The sequence below is a fragment of the Equus przewalskii genome, chromosome 18 (assembly GCF_037783145.1).
Source record: "Equus przewalskii isolate Varuska chromosome 18, EquPr2, whole genome shotgun sequence".
Taxonomy (NCBI): domain Eukaryota; kingdom Metazoa; phylum Chordata; class Mammalia; order Perissodactyla; family Equidae; genus Equus; species Equus przewalskii.
Window position 1 is genome coordinate 1,253,929 of NC_091848.1, and position 6,000 is coordinate 1,259,928.

Below are 6,000 nucleotides of genomic sequence, written 5' to 3' on the forward strand. Positions count from 1 at the left end.
AAGGAAGTCTGGGGAAGTACAAGGGAGAGAGAGATCTCTCCTGGGGGAAGACGGTACAATGGTTTTGCAGGGGACATGCTGTTTGAGCTGGGCCTTTTAGAGTACATTTCATTCAATGCATGTGTGAGGAGTACATACTAAGTCAGCTGCTTGTCTGAGGACCCAGATTCAAGACCCAGCCCAGCCACTCAGCAGCTCTGGGACCTTTGGTTCATTCTTTTCTCTTCCCTGAGCCTTAGTTCCTCATCTGCAAAATGGGGCTAATGCACGCCCAGTCCATCGCATCAGGCTGTTTTGAAGATCGAAGTTGATAACATGTAAAAGGGCCCTCTGCAAAACAAGGATACCAAGAGCTGATGTTTAGTGGGTGTTTGCCACGTGTCCGGCACTACCCCAAGTGCTTCCCGAGAATCGAGCCACTTAATTCTCACGACAATTCCATGCCATGAGAAACTGATGTTCACCAAGCAAAATAACCAGCCCAGGGGCAGCTGGAGAGTAAGTTCAGAGTCAGAATTGAAGGCAGCTGGTCTCCCAGGCAAAGCCCTCTCAGGGCTGTGTATACTGGTATACATGAGCGTGTGTGCTAATCGTTGAGCTGTCTCCCTTCTCATCAGTTCTCATGGAAGAGCGCCCCCATGCTGCAGTTTACTGCCCTTTTCTGGATGAGGATCAGCAAGGCACGTTATTCATTTTTCAGCAGCTCTGGTCGATGTTTTGCTCAGGTGTCTGGCTTCTCCTGCTGGTGGTCTATTTGCAGCAGCAGAGAAGGTCAGAGCCAGAGCAAAGTGTATGTCATCTTCAGAGAAACTCCCCACCCGCATGAAAGTCATAGCCCTGTGGCCTACACGCATGTACACAGAAATACCCACCGTAAACACAAACACACCTATACACACACATGCATATATGTGCGCACACTCAGATGCTTTCCACGCACCAAGCTCTTTGCTAGATGCTTTCTTCTCTTAGTTCTCCCGTCAACCCTGCAGGTAGCTATTTTCACCAAAGAGGAAACAGGACTGGAGAGGTTAAGGTTACACCCAAGAGATTCACATCCAAGTAGGTCATCCTCCAAATCTCGTACTTTCTGTATTACAAAAAGTGGCTTATAAAATTCCTTCTTACTCCCAACTTTCACACTCATAATTTCTTTCCCTAACCCTTAAGGGACCTTAATCTGAAGCACACATTCTCATTATTCGGAGCATATTTTTTAAGTAGGTATTGGTTGACAAGTCAGGTTTCAGTACAGAGAAACAGACACCACAAAAAGAGAAACGAGTCTACACCAAGCGTGACGCATCTCAGGGAGCCCCAGCAGTCCCCACACTCGCTTTACCTGGTGCCACTCCTCACAGGCGCGCTTGCTGTTACTCAGCTGTGTGTCTGGAGACTGGGCGGGAGATCCGGCAGCGGACTGCGAGGGCACAGCCCGTGGAATCCACTCAGCTCAGTGAACCTGAAGTTGTTCATTTCGGAGCCGGGTGGAAGAATTCAAGGAATGCAGCCTGATGCCACCAGCAGCTCCAGAGCTGGTCAGGTGACAGGCTGCACCTCACCCAGTGGAGAGTCACCTCTGAGTGAAATGCTCTGTTTCCTGGGGCGAAACATAAAGCCTGCTCCAGTAAAGCAGAGTTGTTTTTAACAGAGAAAACAAAACTCCCTGTGTTCGTGAAAATCTATACTTTCCCTGGGAAGAATGGAGAAAAAAAACCCACAGAGGAAACGGTTTCAACAGGAACTGGAGCAGGTGAACGGGGTGGCTATTGGGAGCCATTTCACAAAGCCCAGAGAAGAGAGAACTGCGGCCTAATTAACACTCCCTCCCTCTCAAGATGTCACACACACAGTTTGAAACACTGAGCGTTTGTCCAGTGTGGGTCACAGCTCTTGAAGAAGTGATCCTCTTGCTCTGCTTCTAGTTAATATCGTCAAAAGTTTGAGGATGCAGGAAGTTGCTTATAAATGGAACAAACTTACTCAACAAAAATGCATACACTCTTTTTTTCCACTTTATTTGCTGGGAGGTTATTCATGAAAATCCACTGGAACTAGATATGTCAGATTTGTACTTTAAAATGTTGCAGCAATACTAGAGAAAATGTTTATTCTGCTTAATCTATTGACACTTCAGAGGAGAAAAAGGTACTAGAACTCTCCCTTGCTGTTTCAGTAATTAATGGCACGTTAAAAAAAAGTTTTATACTGTATTATTCTCTACTCCTTATTTGTCTGTTCCCGTAGAAGTTTGATTGCCCATCAGGTTACATATCTGCTGTCTGGGAAGCTGTGCTTTGGAAAAATTCCTCTGCTTGATCACTATGACGTAGACACTATGAATGTCACCCCCTCCCTGGGGATCCTGCCCCACAAAGGTGTGTGGTCAGGGGACCCCACACCTGCTACTGAGCCAGGTCATATGCTCCAGGAGAATGATCTCATAAATCTTCTTAGATGCCTGGTGATAAATCGTTTTTACACCATCTGTATATGAGATGTTCCCTTGAAGTCTCCTTTATAAAAATGGAAAAGCCAGTCATCCACGAATAGGTGTATTCTTTCATTAGTAATTTTCTGGCTTATAGATACTGATAAAAGTCTCCTCTTTTAATAGAAGAGACTATATTTTGTTAGTCTTTCATCTTTTTCATCCTCTATTTATTATTAACGGCTCTTATCACTAGTTTTATCCAATTTTCTCACATTTTTAGAGTGTAGGGTCCAGAATTGGACATTGGGAATCCAGGAAGAAGAGCAGAGTGCTAAGAGTGCAGGATCTTGGAGCCAACTGGGTTCAGCCACGCCGTCACCTGCAGTGTAAACCTGGGCAGATTAACTGGCGCCTCTGAGCCTCAGGTTCCTTACTTGCACCTGAGAATTGCGATATGGGTTGTTGGGAGGTTTGATAAGATTACGTAAAGCATTTAACACAGAGCCTGGCATAAAGCAACCAGACAGGAAGGAGAGCAATTACATCCCTAATGATATCATTCTTCTTATAGGTCATTCTTCTGTTAACAAGTTCCCATGCTATACTTTTTAAAAGCTAACATACTACTATACTGCCACCTAACATTGAGTTCACAGCATTAAAGAGACCTAGGTGTTTTCCATTTGTGTCATATTTATATCCTGGTTGTACTCTGCTCAAATCTTAAATCTGGGGAGTTCATGCACTGTCTTGAATGTGTCTCTGGATTTTTAAGGGACGGTCTCACTGCAGTGCGACCCGCCTCATGCCTAAACAGTGGCAGTGAGCATTTTCACAGAGTGGAAGTCGAATGGAAGGCAGTGTGTCTCAGACCCAGTTGGCTGGGTAATGCAAATACCTGAGTTTCCTGTGAGAGTGGTGCTCACTCCATGCTTGTTAGTGAGGAGGGCGTGGATAACTCTCTCCAGGGCACCAGAGCGTAATGCTCCTTACAACTTTTCAAGGTGACCTACAGTCAGTGGGCACTAATAAAACATTGCTGGTTTGCTCTATTCCACATCAGTAGATTCTGCTAAATGAAAATGCACACAGACCTGAGGACTTAGTCACCCCGCTATTACCCCATACCACCTGTGGAAAAAGCTGAAGCTCTTTGGGGGGATTTCAATAAACATTATTAACTCAGGAGGCCAATTTATTCTGAGAAAATTATCCTCTAGCTTCCAACTCCAGGTTAGGAGAGTCTCTAGTTTCTTCACTTCAGAAAATTCTAGAATAGTAATATTTATTTACATTATGCTTTGAACAACACTACGGTGCATCAAAGAATTCTCATTTTATTCATCTGTATTAAAAATGCACACTGACTATCTTAGACCCATTTAGGTTCTAGAAACTTTCAATAAAGTTCTCAGATAGATTTTCCCTTGAAAGAAAGGATTAAAGATTCTTTTCAAGGAGCATCTTTTTCACACAGTGTGAAGGAACTACAGGCGTTCCCATGGGAATTGGCCGCATACATTTCAGCCCTTCCCACAAGATGTCTATTGTTCCCCCGGCTTCTCGTGGTCCCTCCGCGGGACGCATTGCCACACTTTGCTTCTGCTGAACGGCTCTGAGGCTGGGTTGTTCCAAACAACGCTCAAGGGCTCAGCCCGATGCTTCTGCTGGAGCCCCTACAGCCTAACCGCGGAGCAGGCTTACTACCCTAAGCGCAGACCAGAAATAGGTTTGGTGACCTCTTTAGGCAACAGCTCCAAAACCATTTAATTTTGAATACATATTGCAACTTATTGAAACACAAATAGATAGGAAATGTTTTTCTTCACCAGGAATGAGGGAAACATCTTCAAGCCTAGCAGTCTTTCTACACCGAGGATTTTGACCTGCCATCCTGTCATGGTGTGTGCATTTTCACCTGTGAATTCTGACTTTTCAGGTCATGTTTGCTCTGGAATTGATACAAATCTTGCTAAAAAAAAAAATTAATTCAAATTTTGTGGGTTTGTTTCTCCAGAAAACATACCCAAACTCTCAAATTACAAGGAAAATTCACTGTTACATGTATCTTTATTTACATATGAATTCCATATATTAAACAACTGTATGACCAATTCAAGTAATGTCTTAAGTATTTTTTCTATTCTTTAAATTGAAAACATATATACATACCATGAAATCCAATAGTTGATCATTATAGCAATTTATGTATGTATTCAAAAGAACAAAAGAGTGGTTAGATCCAATTATGATTTGTAAGATAGCTGAAATATCCAAGTTAAAAAATGACAATTTTTAAAACGGTAATGTTGACTGGCCAACCCCAGGACTGAAATGATGCTATTGAATTTTCTTTGAAAACCGTATAGTCAGAGCCAGTTCCTTTCCTGGTTGCAAAATGTTTCTTGAGGTAAACAAAAGTATGAAACAGAAATGAGCCTAGACTATTATGGAGCAAAACAAGAATGCACATTCTGTGAATCTAGGAGCATACTTTTCTGTTCCTGAGGCCTAGAGACATATTTTAATAACCCACAGAGAGGTGGCTTTTTACCCTAATAAGTGAAAAACATGCATACATGGCTAGACACACAACTCCCAAATGCACTTCGTCTGCATAATCAGCCAGCCCCTGGAAGTTTCTCTGCCCTACTCCCGCAGCCACTCCTTGCCTCACTCCAGCTTCTGACATTTACTTTAATTAGCTTTTGTTTTTGCTGAACAAAAGAACAGGAAAGAAGATAGCCATACCTCTTAGCACTGGAAACTCTGGCGTCATAGGAAACAGAAGGCAAAATGCTTGATGTTTGGAGCAAGTTGGCTGGAACCCATGACCACGCTCAGAGGTAGCCTGGCAGCCTCTGCCGACTCTGCCCTGTGGCAACAGCTGCGCTTCCCCGTGCAGCTTGTCAAGCCCGAGGTACACTTGGTTCCCTCCCCTGGACTCACCCTGCAGAATGGGCAAAATAGTATCTTCTCCCTCTCCCAAACTTCTGCTTCGAGCTCACAAGTGGCACAAAGCTCTGCTTATTTCTACAGGAGATTTACAGAAACTTCTCTGAGCAGATCAGTCATTTGAAAGAACTAGATTTGCCTAACAACCAGTCATTTAGGTTCTGTTAATGAATAACTCACTTTAAGGAATCAAGGGAGATTTAGGTTAATATCAGATGTGGGGCCTTTTATCAGGCAGGCATCAGCGAAAAGGCTTGGGAGGGACGGAGAGAGTGAAATGGTGGAATGCGATAGTATTTAAGCCAAATATAACAGAAGAAAAATACAACAAGGGAAGCAAAGCGGCTGGTGGGAAGGAGCAGGAAGTCTGACTATGCTTCGGGAATTGCTAGTGAAACACTGAACAACAGAATGAAGCGTGCCGGCTGGAGCAGGGCATTGTTCCAAGCCAGCACTGCTCTTTCTTGTGTCGCTCCAAAGTGCTCACTCACTTCCTTTCACCATCCAAATATGGAGCTCCTGTTCTCAGGCCTAAGACCCAGGGGGTCCTTTGCAATCACTCCTCACCTCCTCACGTCTCTCTCTTCTGAGGAGAATGTTCCTCAAACCTC

General features: G+C 43.9%; 1 protein-coding gene across 8 annotated transcripts in view; it reads right to left on the reverse strand.

The window, feature by feature from the left end:
* The window catches only part of VEPH1 (ventricular zone expressed PH domain containing 1), a 207,965-nt gene extending 202,420 nt beyond the window's left edge, over positions 1–5,545 (reverse strand). For 2 of the 8 annotated variants that reach the window (XM_070582960.1, XM_070582963.1), the window contains exon 1: positions 1,343–1,481. The gene's annotated coding sequence lies outside the window, so the exon portion shown is untranslated. Of the gene's footprint in view, positions 1–1,342; positions 1,500–5,185 lie in introns of those variants that run through there. The other 6 variants (XM_070582962.1, XM_070582961.1, XM_070582955.1 and 3 more) reach the window with 5 other exon arrangements.
* Between the last annotated feature and the right edge of the window lie 455 nt (positions 5,546–6,000).